Genomic DNA, 17,420 nt, shown 5'->3' with positions numbered 1-17,420 from the left:
CAATAATGCCAACAAAATGGACAACCTGGAAGAAATGGGCAAGTTATTGAAAAGTTATAACCTTCAAAGGCTGAATCAGGAAGAGATAGAGAATACAAGCTGACCGATCACAAGTAGTGAATTGAAACTGTAACTAAAAATATTCCAACAAATGAAAGTCCAGGACCAGATGACTTCATAGGCAAATTCTATCAAGTACTTAGAGAAGAGCTAACAACTACCCATCTCAAACTCTTCCAAAAAATTTGTATGAGGCCAGCATCATCCCGATACCTAAACCATACAAAGATATGACACACACACAAAAAAAAATATTACAGGCCAATATCACTGATGATCTTAGATGCAAAAATTCTCAATATGTTGAAAGGATCATACACCATGATCAAGGGGGATTTATCTCAGTGATGCAAGGATTCCTCAGTATTCACAAATCAATCAATGTGATACTCCATATTAACAAATTAAATAATAAGAACCATATGATCATCTCATTAGATGCATAAAAAAGGGCTTTTGATAGAACTTAATACCTATTTATGATGAAAAAAAATTCTAGAAATTTGGCATTGTGAAACTTATGTCAATACCATAAAAGTTAAGTATGACAAACCCACAGCAAGCACCATTTTCAATGGTGAAAGTATTTTCTCTAAGATCAGGAACAAGACAAAGATGTCCACTTTCACCACTCTAACTCAACATAAATTTGGAAGCCCTAGTCATGACAATCTAGAATAAAAATAATTAAAGGAATAAAAATTGAAAAAGAAGTAAAACTGCCACAGTTTGCAGATAACATGATAGTACACATAGAAAATCCTAAAGATGCAACTAGAAAACTACTATAGCTAATCAGTAAATTTGGTGAGTTTGCAGGATACAGATTTACACACAAAAAATATCTTGCTTTCCTGTACACTTAACAACAAAAATTCAAAGAGAGACATTAAGGAACTAATTCCATTTACACAGGGACAAAATAAAATAGCTAGGAATAGACTTCCATAAGAAGGCAAAAGACCTCTACACAGAAAACTTTGAGAAACTGAAAAGGAGTCAAAGCTGACACAAAGAGATCATTCCATGTTCTTTGATTGGAAGGTTCAAAACTGCAAAAATTACTATATCACCCAAAACAATCTACAGATTCAATACAATCCCTACCAAAATACTAATGGCAGTTTTCACAGAATTAGAACAAAAAGTTTAAAATTTGTATGGAAACACAAAAAATCCCAAATTGGGAAAGCAATCTTGAAAAAGGAAAATGGAGCTGGAGGAATCAGGCTGCCTGAGTGTAGACTATTCTTCAAAGCTATAGTAATCAAGACAATATGGTACTGACATAAAAACAGAAATATAGATCAATGGAACAGGATAGAAAGCCCAAAGATAAATCCAAGCATTTATGGTTACCTAACCTATGACAAAGTAGGCAAGAATATACAAAGGGGGAAAGATAGTATTTTTAACAAGTAGTCTGGGAAACCTTGACAGCTATAGGTAGAAAAATGAAATTAGAGCATTCCCTAACATCATACCCAAAAGTAAACTCAAAATGGATTAAAGACCTAAATGTAAGAGTGGACACTATAAAACTCTTAGGGGAAAACATCTTTGTCATAAATCACAGCAAGATCTTTTTGACCCATTTTCTAAAATAAAGAAAATATAAAAATAAATAAATGAAAGCTAATTAAATTTAAAAGTTTCTGCAGTAAAGGAAAGCACAAAGAAGATGAAAAGACAGTCATCAGAATGCAAAAATATCTGCAAAAGAAGCAAGGGATTAATTTCCAAAATATGCAAACAGTTCATCAAGCTCAATATCATAAATACAAAAAGTTCAGTCAAAAAATGAGTGGAAGACTTAAATATGCATTTCTCCAAAGAAACATACAGATGGCCAAGAGTCACTTGAAAAGATGCCCAACATGACTAATTATTGGATAAATTCAAACCAAAACTGCAATGAAGCCTCAGAGTCCTACACTGACTATCTGACAATTTCTATCCCTCAGTCAGCCATCGCCTGGACTTGGCTTTTTATATCTTGAAGAGAATCAGACATTTTGTGTGTAATCAGGCATATATTTGCAACATTTTGTATGAATTATGGCACAAGTTTCTTTGTGCTGTTGTTAATATATGTAATGTCATTTTATTTTGGTGTACAGTATTATGCATTAAAGTGTAAAGTGTGGTGTTTTACATTTAATGTGACTATCATTAAACTATCATTTAAAGATATTAGACTATATTTTAAAGCTTGTCTTGAAAAAATAGCTAAAGCTTTTGCCTTGAAATTTATCTGCCAGTCTTCTCTTGCTGAATAATTTAAAACTGCTGCTGCTGCTAAGTCGCTTCAGTCGCGTCCGACTCTGTGCGACCCCATGGACAGCAGCCCACCAGGCTCCTCTGTCCATGGGATTCTCCAGGCAAGAATACTGGAGTGGGTTGCCATTTCCTTCACCAAATTTAAAGCTAGGACTTGATAACAGTCATGGTTTTGTTTCTTATCTAATGACTCAAGAAGGAATGTTGCTGGGTTTAAGGCTGAACAGTTTTTTAGCTGAGTTATGGGTCTTTCTAAGAGTAGGGATTGGTATTTGAGAATTCCAGAGACAGCATGTGAAATATAGACCATCAGATCTCTGTCTGTAATTAACTTAGTAGCTTCAGGAATTACTAGGCCACAATTTGTAAAAAATGTGGCCATCCTTGGGCTACAGAACAGAATCTTTTGCTCAAAGTAAGCAACCAGTTATTGTGAGCTTTGGGCCAAGACTCCCTGTGCTATTCCTGATTTCTCTGCTACAAAAAGATTAAATTAATCTCCTGTAGGTAGGTTGAGAGCAGTAGTCTGAAGAACAGCCTGTTATAAAAAGTTGTATTTTAAAAAATATTTTAATTGGAGGCTAATTCCTTAACAATATTGTGATTTTTTTTTTTTTTTTTTGCTATACATTGACATGAATCAGTCATGGATGTGCATATGTCCCCTCATCCCAATCCCCCCTCTCCCCTCCCTTCCCATCCTATCTCTCTGGGTCACCCCAGTGCACCAGCTTTAAGTACCCTGTTTCATGCATTGAACTTGGACTGGTCATCTATTTCACATATGGTAATTTCCATGTTTCAATGCTATTCTCTCAAATCATCCCACCCTTTAATTCTCCCACAGAGTCCAAAAGTCTGTTCTTTTATATTTGTGTCTCTTTTGCTGTCTTAGACATAAGGTTGTCATTACCATCTTTCCAAATTCCACATATATATGCTAATATATTGCATTGGTGTTTTTCATTCTGACTTACTTAACTGTATAATAGACTCCAGTTTCATCCACCTCTTTAGAACTGACCCAAATGCATTCTTTTTAATAGCTGAGCAGTATTCCATTATGTATATGTACCGCAGCTTTCTTATCCATTTCTCTGCAGATTGACATCTAGGTTGCTTACATATCCTGGCTATTGTAAACAGTGCTGCAATGAACCTTGGGGGACACGTGTCTCTTTCAATTCTGGTACCCTCAATGTGTATGTCCAACAGTGGGATTTCTGGGTCATATGGCAGTTCAATTTCCACTTTTTTAAGGAATCTCCACCCTGTTCTCCATAGTGGTTGTACTAGTTTGCATTCCCACCAAAAATGTAAGAGGGTTCCCTCTTCTCCACACACTCTCCAGCATTTACAGTTTGTAGACTTTTTGATGGCAGCCATCCTGACCGGCATGAGATGGTACCTCATTGTGGTTTTGATTTGCATTTCTCTTATAATGAGTGATGTTGAGCATCTTTTCATGTGTTTGTTAGCCATCTGTATGTCTTCTTTGGAGAAATGTCTGTTTAATTCTTTGGCTCTTTTTTTATTGGGTCGTTTATTTTTCTGGTATTGAGCTTCATGAGATGATTGTATATTTTGGGGATTAATTCTTTGTCAGTGGCTTTCTTGCTATTATTTTCTCCCATTCTGAAGGCTGAAGGCTGTCTTTTCACCTTGCTTATAGTTTCCTTCGTTGTGCAAAAGCTTTTAAGTTTATTAGGTCCCATTTGCTTATTTTTGCTTTTATTTCCATTACTCTGCAAGGTGTGTCATAGAGGATCTTGCTGTGATTTATATCAGAGAGTGTTCTGACTATGTTTACCTCTAGGATTTTATAGTTTCTGGTCTTACATTTTGATCTTTAATCCATTTTGAGTTTATTTTTGTGTATGATGTTTGAAAGAGTTCTAGTTTTATTGTTTTGCAAGTGACTGACCAGTTTTCCCACCACCACTTGTTAAAGAGATTGTTTTTTCTCCACTGTATATTTTTGCCTCCTTTGTCAAACATAAGGTGTCCATAGGTGCATGGATTCACCTCTGAGCTTTCTATTTGGTTCCATTGATCTATATTTCTGTCTGTGCTAGTACCATACTGTCTTGATGACTGTAGCTTTGAAGTATAGACTGAAGTCAGGCAAGTTGATTTCTCCAGTTCCATTCTTCTTTCTCACGAATGCTTTATCTGTTTGAGGTTTTGTGTGTTTCCATAAAAATTGTGAAATTATTTATTCTAGTTCTGTTAAAAATGCTGTTGGTGGCCTGATGGAGATTGCATTGAATCTATAAATTGCTTTGGGTAGTATACTCATTTTCACTGTATTGATTCTTCTGATCCATGAACATGGTATATTTCTCCATCTGTTTGTGTCCTCTTTGATTTCTTTCATCAGTGTTTTATAGTTTTCAATAATATAGGTCTTTTGTTTCTTTAGGTAAATTTATCCCTAAATATTTTATTCTTTTTGTTGCAATGGTGAATGTAATTGTTTACTTAATTTCTCTTTATGTTTCCTCATTGTTGGTGTATAGGCATGCAAGGGACTTCTGTGTATCAATTTTATATCCTGCAACTTTATTTCATTCATTGATTAGCTCTAGTAATTTTCTTTAGGGTTTTCTACGTAGAGGATCATGTCATCTGGAAACAGTGAAAGTTTTATTTCTTCTTTTCCAATCTGTATTCCTTTTATTTCTTTTTCTTCTCTGATTGCTGTAGCTAAAACTTCCACAACTATGTTGAATAGTAGTGGTGAGAGTGGGCACCCTTGTCTTGTTCCTGACTTTAGAGGGAATGCTTTCAATTTTTCACCATTGAGGATAATGCTTGCTGTGGTTTTATTGTAGATGGTTTTTATAGGTTGAGGTATGTTCCTTCTATGCCTGCTTTCTAGAGAGTTTTTATCATAAATTGGAGTTGAATATTGTCAAAGGCTTTCTTGGCATCTATTGAGATAATCATGGCTTTTATCTTTCAATTTGTTAATGGGGTGTATCACATTGGTTGATTTGCAGTTATTGAATAATCCTTGCATTCATGGGATAAAGCCCACTTAGTCATGATATAAGATCTTTTTAATATGTTGTTGGATTCTGTTTGCTAGAATTTTGTTAAGGATTTTTGCATCTATATTCATCAGTGATGTTGGCCTGTAGTCTTCTTTTTTGTGGCATCTTTGCCTGGTTTGGGTATTAGGATAATGGCAGCCTCATAGAATGAGTTTGGGAGTTTACCTTTCTCTGAAAATTTCTCGAAGACTTTGAGTAGGATAGTTGTTAACTCTTCTCTAAATTTTTAGTAGAATTCACCTGTGAAGCCATCTGATCCTGGACTTTGCTTTGTTGGAAGATTTTTGATAACAGTTGATTTTCGTGCTTGCGATGGGTCTGGTAAGATTTTTTATTTCTTCCTGATTCACTTTCGGAAGGTTATACTTTTCTAAGAATTCATCCATTTCTTCCAAGTTGTCCAATTTATTGGCATATAGTTGCTGATAGTGGTCTTTTATGATCCTTTGTATTTCTGTGTTACCTGTTATGATTTCTCCATTTTAACTTTTAATTTTATTGATTTGAATCTGCTTCCTTTTTTTCTTCATGAGTTTGGCTAATGATTTGTCTATTTTATTTATCTTCTCAATAAACCACCTCTAGTTTTGCTGATTTTTGCGGTAGCCACCTTTCTTTTTCAATTATCTCTGCTCTGATTTTTATGATTTCTTTTCTTCTACTAACTTTGGGGTTCTTCATTTCTTCTTTTTCTAGTTGTTTTCATTGTAAAGTTAGGTTTTGTTTATATATATATATATATATATATATATATATATTTCTCTTGTTTCTTGAGGTAAGCTTGTATTGCTATGAACCTTCCTTTTAGCACTGTTTTTACTGAATCCTATAGGTTTTGAGTTGTCATGTTTTCATTTTAATTTGTTTCTATGCATATTTTTATTTCCTTTTTGATTTCTTCAGTGATCTGTTGGTTATTCAGAAATGTGTTGTTTAGCCTCCATATATTAGTATTTTTAATAGTTTTTTTCCCCTGCAGTTGATATCTAATCTTACCGCATTGTGATCAGAAAAGATGCTTGAAATGATTCCAATTGTTTTTTTATTTACCAAGGCTATATTTATGGCCCAGGATGTGATCTATCCTGGAGAATGTTTCATGTGAACTTGAGAAAAAGGTGAAATTAATTGTTTTGGGGTGAAATGTCCTATAGATATCAATCAGTTCTAACTGGCCCATTGTATCATTTAAAGCTTGTGCTTCATTGCTAATTTTTCGTTTGGTTGATCTATCCATAGGTGTCAGTGGGGTATTAAAGTCTCCCACTATTATTGGGTTACTGTTAATTTCCCCTTTCATACTTGTTAGTATTTGTCTTATGTATTGAGGTGCTCCTATGTTGGGTGCATATATATTTACGATTGCTATATCTTCTTGGATTGATCCTTTTATCATTAGATAGTGTCCTTCTTTGTCTCTTTTCACATTCTTTCAAAGTCTAGTTTATCTGATGAGTATTGCTACTGCTGCTTTCTTTTGGTGTCTATTTCATGAAATACCTTTTTCCAGCCCTTCGCTTTCAGTTTGTATGTGTCCCTTGGTTTGAGATGGGTCTCTTGTAGACAGCATATATAGGTATCTTGCTTTTGTATCCATTCAGCCAGTCTTTGTCTTTTGGTTGGGGTTCAACCCATTTATATTTAAGGTAATTATTGATAAGTATGAACCCATTGCCATTTACTTTGCTGTTTGGGGTTTGATTTTATAATATTTTTCTGTGTTTCCTGTCTAGAGAAGATCCTTTAGCATTTGTTGAAGAGCTGGTTTGGTAGTGCTGAATTCTCTCAGCCTTTGCTTGTCTTTAAAGCTTTTGGATTCTCCTTCATATCTGAATGAGATCCTTCCTGGGTACAGTAATCTGGGTTATAGGTTTTTCTTCCCTTCTGGCCTGAAGAGTTTCTATGGAAAGATCAGCTGTTATCCTTATGGGGATCCCTTTGTGTGTTATTTTTTGCTTTTCCCTTGTTTCTTTTAAAATTTACTCTTTGTGTTTGATCTTCTTTAGTTTGATTAATACGTGTCTTTGGTTGTTTCATCTTGGGTTTATCCTGTTGGGGACTCTCTGGGTTTCTTGGACTTGGAAGGCTATTTCCTTCCCCAATTTAGGGACGTTTTCAACTATTAGCTCCCCAAGTATTTTCTCATGCCCTTTCTTTTTGTCCTCTTCTTTTGGGACACCTATGATTCGAATGTTGGGGTGTTTAACCTTGTCCCAGAGGTCTCTGAGATTGTCCTCATTTCTTTTAATTCTTTTTCCCCCTCTCTGCTTCATTTATTTTCACCATTCTATCTTCCACCTCACTTATCCTCTCTTCTGCCTCAATTATTCTACCGCTGGTTCCCTTCAGAGTGCTTTTGATCTCAGTTATTGCAAATTATTCATCACTGGTTGACTCTTCTTTATTTCTTCTAGGTCCTTGTTAAACATTTCTTATATCTTCTCAATCCTTGTCTCTAGTGTATTTATCTTTAACTCCATTTTGTTTTCAATATTTTGGATCTTCTTTACTATCATTGTTCTGAATTCTTTTTCAAGTAGACTCCCTATCTCCTTCTCTTTTGCTTGGTTTGGTGGGTATTTATCAAGTTCCTTTACCTGTTGAATATTTCTCTGCCTTTTCATTTTTTTAGATTGCCGTGTTTGGGGTGCCCTTTCTGTAGGCTAGATGTTCATGATCCCTCTTGATTGTGGAGTTTGATTACTGTGGGTGGAGTTGGACTAGTGGCTTGTCAAGTTTTCCTGGTTGGGGAGCTTGCGTCTGTGTTCTGGTGGGTGGAGCTAGATCTCTTCTCTCTGGAGTGCAATGAAGTGTCCAGTATTGAGTTTGGGGGTGTCTATGGGTTTGGCATGGCTTTGAGCAGCCTGTCTTTTAATGCTCAGGATTGTGTTCCTGCTTTGCTGCAGAATTAGTGTGGTATGTCTGGAATTTGTTGGCTCTTGGGTGGAGCTTGGTTTCAGGGTAGGTATGGAGATTTGGGGGTGAGTTCTTGTCAATTAATGTCCCCTTGAGTCAAGAGTTCTCTGATGTTCTCATTCTGGAGTTAACCCTCCTGCTTCTGGCTTCCAGTCCTTCTCTTAGAGTAGCCTCAAGACTTCTCCATCCATAAGTATAGATGATAAAACATCTAGGTTAATAGTGAAACAATTCTCCACAGCGAAGGACACCCAGAGAGATTCACAGAGTTACATAGAGAAGAGAAGAGAGGGAGATAGAGGTGACCAGGAAGAGAAGAGGGGGAGTCAAAAGGGGAGAGAGCAATCTAGCCAGTAATCAATTCCCTAAGTTCTCTCCACAGCCAAGAACACCTAGAGAGATTCACAGAGTTACATAGAGAATAGAAGAGAGGGAGATAGAGGTGACCAGGAAGAGAAGAGGGGGAGTCAAAAGGGGAGAGAGCAATCTAGCCAGTAATCAATTCCCTAAGTTCTCTCCACAGCCAAGAACACCTAGAGAGATTCACAGAGTTACATAGAGAAGAGAAGAGAGGGAGATAGAGGTGACCAGGAAGAGAAGAGGGGGAGTCAAAAGGGGAGAGAGCAATCTAGCCAGTAATCAATTCCCTAAGTTCTCTCCACAGCCAAGAACACCTAGAGAGATTCACAGAGTTACATAGAGAAGAGAAGAGAGGGAGATAGAGGTGACCAGGAAGAGAAGAGGGGGAGTCAAAAGGGGAGAGAGCAATCTAGCCAGTAATCAATTCCCTAAGTTCTCTCCACAGCCAAGAACACCTAGAGAGATTCACAGAGTTACATAGAGAAGAGAAGAGGGAGGAGGGAGATAGAGGTGACCAGGAAGAGAAGAGGAGGAGTCAAAAGGGGAGAGAGCAATCTAGCCACTAATCATTTCCCAGTGTTCTCCACAGTCCAGAACACCCAGAGAGGTTCACATATTTAGGTAGAGAAAAGAAGAGGTGGGGGGAGGAGATAGAGGTGACCTGGGGGAGAAAAGGGAGTGTCAAAATGGAAAGAGAAATCATGCCAGTAATCAAATCTGTAAGTGAAATGGATACTGAAGATTAGATTCTTAAAGGCACAATATTGATAACAAATACCAAAATGCAAAGATTAAAAATCTAGAATAGAGGTTAGGCTCTCAAAAATGCAGTATAAAAATTACAAAACAAAATGAATCACAAAAATTTTAATATTTAAGAAATTTGCTTTAAAAATAGTGTCTTTATTTTGCAAGATAATAGCAGGTCTTAATAATCTCCCTGGTCCCATTCGATCTGTTTCCCACTTGCACCACAGGAGCAACATTTCAGGTGTGCTGCGGGTCTCCTCTGGGGAGCTGATCTCAAGCTACAACATCCTGGCAGATGTCAACCATCCAGGATCCCAGGAAGATGTGGTTAGCAACTGGGAGCCTGATCACAGTTTGGTGGAAGATGCCGCCTCTGGGGCCAAGATTGCAGCAACCCCTTGCCTTTTGGCTCTGGCTGTCGCTCACCTGCCTCTGCCTCTGCCTCTGGCGGGGTACAGAGGGTCAGGGAGGGGCCTATACGGAGCCAGCTATCTCTCCTTTGGTATTCGCTCAATAGTTTGTTCTGTGAGCTCTCCAAGATGTGTGTTAGAGCCTTCGTGAGAATTTTTTTGTTTGTTTTATTATTCATCTCTGGTGATCCCACAGTTTGGGTTGCTATCTCACATTAGCTCCCTTAGATTGTCCCAGGGCATTCAGGTCCAGTCCTTACCCTAAGAACTGATGATGTGAGTTATGTTGCCCTCTGAGTTTCCAAAACTCCCCAAAGACCCACCTTTGGGAAGGTTTCCTACTGTGTAGAAACTTCTCGTCCTTCACGACTCCCTCCCCAGGATAGGTCTCCGTCCCTAAGTCTTTTGTCTCTGTTTTTTTTTTTTTTTTTTTTGTCTTTTATATTTTGTCCTACCTCCTTTCAAAAATAATGGGCTTTCTGGGTGCCTAGTATCCTTCACAAGCATTCAAAAGTCATTTTGTGGAAGTGGCTCAACATTCAAATGAGCTTTGATGAATTTGTGGGGGAGAAAGTGGTCTCCCAGGCCTATTCCTCTGCCACCATAGGACTGCCCTCTCCCATCTTGGGACTGCCTCCCATAAAATCTTAAATGAATGTATTTCTCCAGGTTCCCATTGTAATATTTTTCGTCCTGATTGTTGAGTCTCTTTTTGTCATTTATATAAAGGTAAAGGTAACTCTCCATATTTGGGAATCCAAATTTGGCAATAGCCAGTTATGCCAAGGAAGTTATGGGGTTTTCCAAGAGTATTAGGAAGAGGATGTTGTAAAATGGCCTGTATTCTTTCTTTTCCTAGGGATTGAACTCCTTGTGACAGTTTGAGTCCTAAATATTTAAGTTCTCTTTGACATATCTGAGATTTATGTTTTGATATTTTGTAGCTGCATTGGGCTAGATAATGAAGCAGATCACAAGTAGCTTGGTCACATTGTTCCTCTGTGTCAGTGCAAAGGAGAATGTCATCTTCATACTGGACAATTTTTATAGGCTCTAGTGCCTGAAAGGCAGCTGATCTTTAGCTAAAGCCTGTTCAAACAAGTAAGGACTATCTATAAGTTCTTGAGGCAACACTGTCCAAGGTACTTGGGTAGAGGAATCAAGTGGATCCTCAAAAGCAAACAAAAATAGTGAACTTTGGGCTTCAGTTCAGTTCAGTAGCTCAGTCATGTCCAACTCTTTGCAAATCCATCAACTGCAGCACGCCAGGCTTCCCTGTCCACCACTAGCTCCTGGAGTTTACCCAAACTCACATCCACTGAGTCAGTGATGCCATCCAACCATCTCATCCTCTGTCGTCCCCTTCTCCTCCTTCCCCAATCCTTCCCAGCATCAGGGTCATTTCAAATGAGTCAGCTCTTCGCATCAGGTGGCCCAAGTATTGGAGTTTCAGCTTCAGCATCAGTCCTTCCAATGAACACCCAGGACTGATGTCCTTTAGGATGGACTGGTTGGATCTCCTTGCAGTCCAAGGCACTCTCAAGAGTCTTCTCCAACACCACAGTTCAAAAGCATTAATTCTTCAGTGCTCAGCTTTCTCTATAGTCCAACTCTCACATCCATACATGACTACTGGAAAAACCATAGCCTTGACTAGACAGACCTTTGTTGACAAAGTAGTGTCTCTGCGTTTTAATATGCTATCTAGGTTGGTTATAATTTTCCTTCCAAGGAGTAAACATATTTTAATTTCATGGCCGCAGTCACCATCTGCAGAGATTTTGCATCCAAAAAAAAATAAAGTCAGTCACTGTTTCCACTGTTTCCCCATCTATTTATCATGAAGTGATGGGACCAGATGCCATGATCTTAGTTTTCTGAATGTTGAGCTTTAAGCCAACTTTTTCACTCTCCTCTTTTACTTTCAAGAGGCTATTTAGTTCTTCTTCACTTTCTGCCATAGGGGTGGTGTCATCTGCATATCTGAGGTTATTGATATTTCTCCTGGCAATCTTGATTCCAGCTTGTACTTCCTCCAGCCCAGCATTTCTCATGATGTACTCTGCATATAAGTTAAATAAGCAGGGTGACAATATACAGCCTTGACGTACTCCTTTTCCTACTTGGAACCAATCTGCTGTTCCTTGTCCAGTTCTAACTGTTGCTTCCTGACCTGCATACAGATTTCTCAAGAGGCAGGTCAGGTGGTCTGGTATGCCTGTCTCTTTCAGAATTTTCAATAGTTTATTGTGATCCACACAGTCAAAGGCTTTGGCATAGTCAATAAAGCAGAAATAGATGTTTTTCTGGAACTCTCTTGCTTTTTTGATGATCCAGCAGACGTTGACAATTTGACCTCTGGTTCCTCTGTCTTTTCTAAATCCAGCTTGAACATCTGGAAGTTCATGGTTCACGTATTGCTGAAGCCTGGCTCAGAGAATTTTGAGCATTACTTTACTAGCATGCGAGATGAGTGCAATTGTGCAGTAGTTTGGGCATTCTTCAGCATTGCCTTTCTTTGGGATTGGAATGAATACTGACCTTTTCCAGTCCTGTGGCCACTGCTGAGTTTTCCAAATTTGGTAACATATTGACTGCAGCACTTTCACAGCATCATCTTTTAGGATTTGAAATAGGTCAACTGAAATTCCATCACTTTCACTAACTTTGTTCATAGTGATGCTTCCTAAGGCCCACTTGACTTCACACTTGACTTCACAGGATGTCTGGCTCCAGGTGAGTAATCACACCATCGTGATTATCCCAAATGAAGAACTTCAAAAACATTCATTTTGTCTATAACCATTGACAATAGAATGGAATTTCTGAAAGACTGTAAAACTATAAAATTTTAAATTAGTGACCATTTAAAATCTGGTTTAATGTTATTCAAAATATTTCAATATTTGTAGCTCTATATTTGACTGCTTGATATTCAGAGATTAAAATTTTAAATGATTAATTCTTTGTAAAAAGTAGAATCACTTTACTTAAACAAATTTAACAGAGATTAAAATAATTCTTTAAATTTTTATTATCTTTAATGTTTAATAAATTTATATAATAAATAAATTTAATTTATAAATTTATTTTTATTAAATATTAATATAAATTTAAATATAAATTAAATTATTAAATTTAACTATTATTTATTATTATTGTCTATTTATTTATTATTATTTAATTATTATTAAATTATTAAATTAAATATAAATTAAAACATAAATTTATCTAATAAATTTATACTTACCAACAATTTCTCCATCCACATACTTATCTTTTCTTTATATCTGTGATCTTGAGATTATTTCAGATTTCATATATAAAAGAGACCATACAATAACTCTTTATCTATCTAACATTTCTCTTGGAATTACACCCACCAGATCCATCTATATTACTACAAATGTCAGGATTTCCTTCATTTTCATAGCTGAATAATAATCCATATTCCACAGTATTTTTAATCCAGTCACCAATCATTGGATACTTGGCTTGTTTCCATAACTTAGCTATTGTAAGTAATGCTAGAATATGGTTATATATATATTAAAGATTCTTCCTGAAATGCAATGTATGTATATGTATGGGTTTCCCCAGTGGTTAAGAACCTGTCTGCAATGCAGGATCCACAGGAGATGCAGGTCCAATATCTTGGTTGACAAGATCCACAGGAGGAGGATAGAGTAACTCACTCCAATGTTCTTGCCTAGAGAATCCCATAAAGGACCCTGCCCAGCTGCAATCCATAGAGTTGCAAAGAGTCTGATACAACTGAAGTAACTTACATATATATACTAAATTAGTGTATTTGTTTTCTTTGGATAAATAACCCCAAATGCACTGCTAGATAGTATATTAATTCTACTTTTAAATTTCTGACACAACCATACTATTTTTCATAGTGGCTGTACCAAATTACATTGCTACAATGGTGCACAGAAGTTCCTTTTCCCACATTCTTGCTAACATTTGTTATATCATACTTTTTTTTTGATAATAGGCATGCTAACAGATATAAGGTGATATCTCATTGTGCTGTTGATTTGCATTTCCCTGATGCTTAATGATGTAGTGATGTTCATCACCTTTTTTGTTTTTTTGTTTCTTTTTCATAAATTAATTGACTATATAAGTGTGGGTTTAATTCTGAGCTCTCTATTCTGTTCCATTTATCCATTTCTGTTTTTGTGCCTAGAAAACTCATATTATATTAATAATTAATGAAATAATAATTAAATTAATGAACTAAGTATTTTCTATTCAACAAAGCTTTGGAAATCCTAGCCACAGCAGTCAGAGAAATAAAAAGAAATTCAAATTGGAAAAGAAGTAAAACTCTTACTGTTTGCAGATGACATGATCTTCATAGAAAACCCTAAAGATACCACCAGAAAATTGCTAGAGCTAATCAATGAATATAGTAAAGTTGCAGTATATGAAATTAATACACAGAAAGTCCTTGAATTCCTATACACTAACTGTGAGAAAACAGAAAAATTAAGGAAACAATCATATTCACCATTGTGATGAAAACAATAAAATATATAGGAATAAATTTACCTAAAGAAACAAAATACCTATACATAGAAAATCATGAAACACTGATGAAAGGAATCAAAGATGACACAAATAGATGGAGAAATAAACCGTGGTTGTGGGTTGGAAGAATCAATATAGTGAAAATGAGTATACTATCCAAAGCAATCTATAGATTCAACACAATCCCTATCAAGTTACCAATGGTATTTTTCACATAAATAGAACAAATAATTTCACAATTTGTATGGAAACACAACAAACCTTGAATAGCCAAAGCAATCTTGAGAAAGAAGAATGGAACTGGAGGAATCAACCTTCCTGGCTACAGAATATACTACAAAGCTACAGTCATCAAGGCAGTATGGTACTGGTACAAAAACAGAAATATAGACCAATGGAACAAAATAGAAAGTCAGAGATAAACTCACACACCTAAAGACAACTTATGTTTGACAAAGGAGGCAAAAATATACAATGGAGAAAAGACAATCTCTTTAACAAGTGGTACTGAGAAAACTGGTCAACCACATGTAAAAGAATGAAACCAGAACACTTTCTAATACCATACACAAAAATAAGTTCAAAATGGATTAAAGATCTAAATGTAAGACCAGAAACTATAAAACGCTTAGGGAAAAACAGGCAGAACACTCTCTGACATCAATCACAGCAGGTCCTCTGTGACCCACATCCCAGAGTAATGGAAATAAAAGTAAATAAATAAACAAATGTGACCTACTTAAACTTAAAATATTTTGCACAATGAAGGAAATTATAACCAAGGTGAAAAGGCAGCCTTCAGAATGGGAGAAAATAATAGCAAATGAAGCAACTGACAAATAATTACTCTCCAAAATATATAAATAGCACATGCAGCTTAATACCAGAAAAGTGAACAAGTCAATCATAAAGTGGGCCAAAGAACTAAATAGACATTTCTTCAAAGAAGACATATGGCTACCAAACACATGAAAAGATGCTCAACATCACTCATTATCAGAGAAATGCAAATCAAAACCACAATGAGGTATCATTCCATGCCAGTCAGAATGGCCACCATCCAAAAGTCTACCAACAATAAGTGTTGAAGAGGGTATGAAGAAAAGGGAACCCTCTTATGCTGTTTGTGGGAATGCAAACTGGTACAGCCACTATGGAGGACAGTGTGGAGATTCCTTTAAAAAGTGGAAATAGAACTGCCATATGACCCAGCAACCCCACTGCTGGACATACACACTGAAAAAACCAGAACCGAAAGAGACACATGTACCCCAATGTTCATTGCATCACTGTTTACAATAGCTAGGACACAGAAGCAACCTAGGTGTCCATCAGCAGATGAATGCATAAGGCAGTTGTGGTACAATAGAATATTAATCAGCTATAAAGAACACATTTGAGTCAGTCTAATGAGGTGGATGAAACTGGAGCCTATTACACAAAGTTAAGTAAGTCAGAGTGAGAAACACCAATACAGTATATAATGCATATATATATATGGAATTTAGAAAGATGGTAATGATGATACTATATGCAAGGCAGCAAAAGAGACAGAGATGTAAAGAACAGACTTTTGGACTATGCAGGAGAAGGTAAGTGTGAGATGATTTGAGAGAATAGCATTGAGACATGTATATTACTGTACGTAAAATAGATGACCAGTGCAAGTTTGATGCATCAAGCAGGGCACCCAAAACCGGTGCTCTGGGACAACCCAGAGGGATGGAGTGGGGAGTAATGAGGGGGTTCAGGATAGGGAGGACACATATGCACCCTTGGCTGATTCATGTCAATGTATGGGAAAAACCACCACAATATTGTAAAAAAATTATCCTCCAATTAAAATAAATAAATTAAAATAATAAAAATTTCACTTAGGCATGTTTAATCTATTTTAAAGATTATTCTCTACTTAAATTAAGCTTCTTCTACCAAGAAAAAAAGAAGACAAAAATAAATTTAAGAATGATATGAAAGTCTTTGAAATCTAATCCACGTGTTTTTGTTTTATTTTCTTCTTTATTTTACCAATCAAAATATCTGCTTTGTATTCCTCTAATGATGTATATAACATTTTAGAGAATGATCACAAAAATGAAAAGTTTAAATGCAAATATTTAGGAGTAGCAATTAATATTCAGTTGCATTCAAAGATACTAAATAGTAAGAGTTTATTTTAAAAGGTAGAAGAAAATACCACTCCCAAGTATACTACTTTGTCATAAGGATTGTTTTGAACTGAAGGCAATTGAGAAGATATACATGAAGATATACATACCCTTACTTATTTGCCTAAATGGGCATAAATATGTGAAGTGTTCCTCTTTCTCTTTCTACCAACAAAGATAAACATTAATCCCTGCAGAAAAATTTAGACCTTTATCAAAGGAGAAAGACTGAGTTAAATCTACATTAAAAACCTTACTCTCATTTACTACCTTTTTCTGGTCAGACTCCCTATTACTGACCTCCCCTACACCTTTATATCTTTTTCCTTTAGCTGAAGTTGTTATTTAAGTCTGAGTTCTAAGCCATTTCTAAGGGATATTCATTTTTTTAACGTTGTTTTTTTTAATTAGACTATAGTTGATTTACAATGTGTCAGCTTCAGATGTCCAGTTAAAACGAATCTGTTATACATATCCATATATCCAAGATTGCAAGGATTCTTTTCCCATATAACCTATTACGGAATATTGAGTAGAGTTTCCAGTCTTCAAATTTATCCCTCCCCTTCACCTCTGGTAACAGTTTATTTTCTCCACGTGTTTGTATTCAGTTTTTAAGTCATGTCTAACTCTTTGAAACCCCATGGATTGCAGCATGCCAGGCTTCCCTGTCATTCACTATCTCCTGGAGTTGGCTCAGATTCACGTCCATTGAGTCACTGATGCTATCTAACCAACTCATCCTCTGCTGCTCCCTGTATAGAAATAGATATGTATGTAACTTTTTTTTCAGATTCAGCATATAAATGATATTATATGATATTCATTTTTCTCTTTTTGACTGATTTCACTCAGTATGATGATATCTAAGTTGATTC

This window comes from Cervus elaphus, chromosome 30, assembly GCF_910594005.1.
Source record: "Cervus elaphus chromosome 30, mCerEla1.1, whole genome shotgun sequence".
Lineage (NCBI taxonomy): Eukaryota > Metazoa > Chordata > Mammalia > Artiodactyla > Cervidae > Cervus > Cervus elaphus.
Note: the sequence above shows the minus strand (reverse complement) of the source record.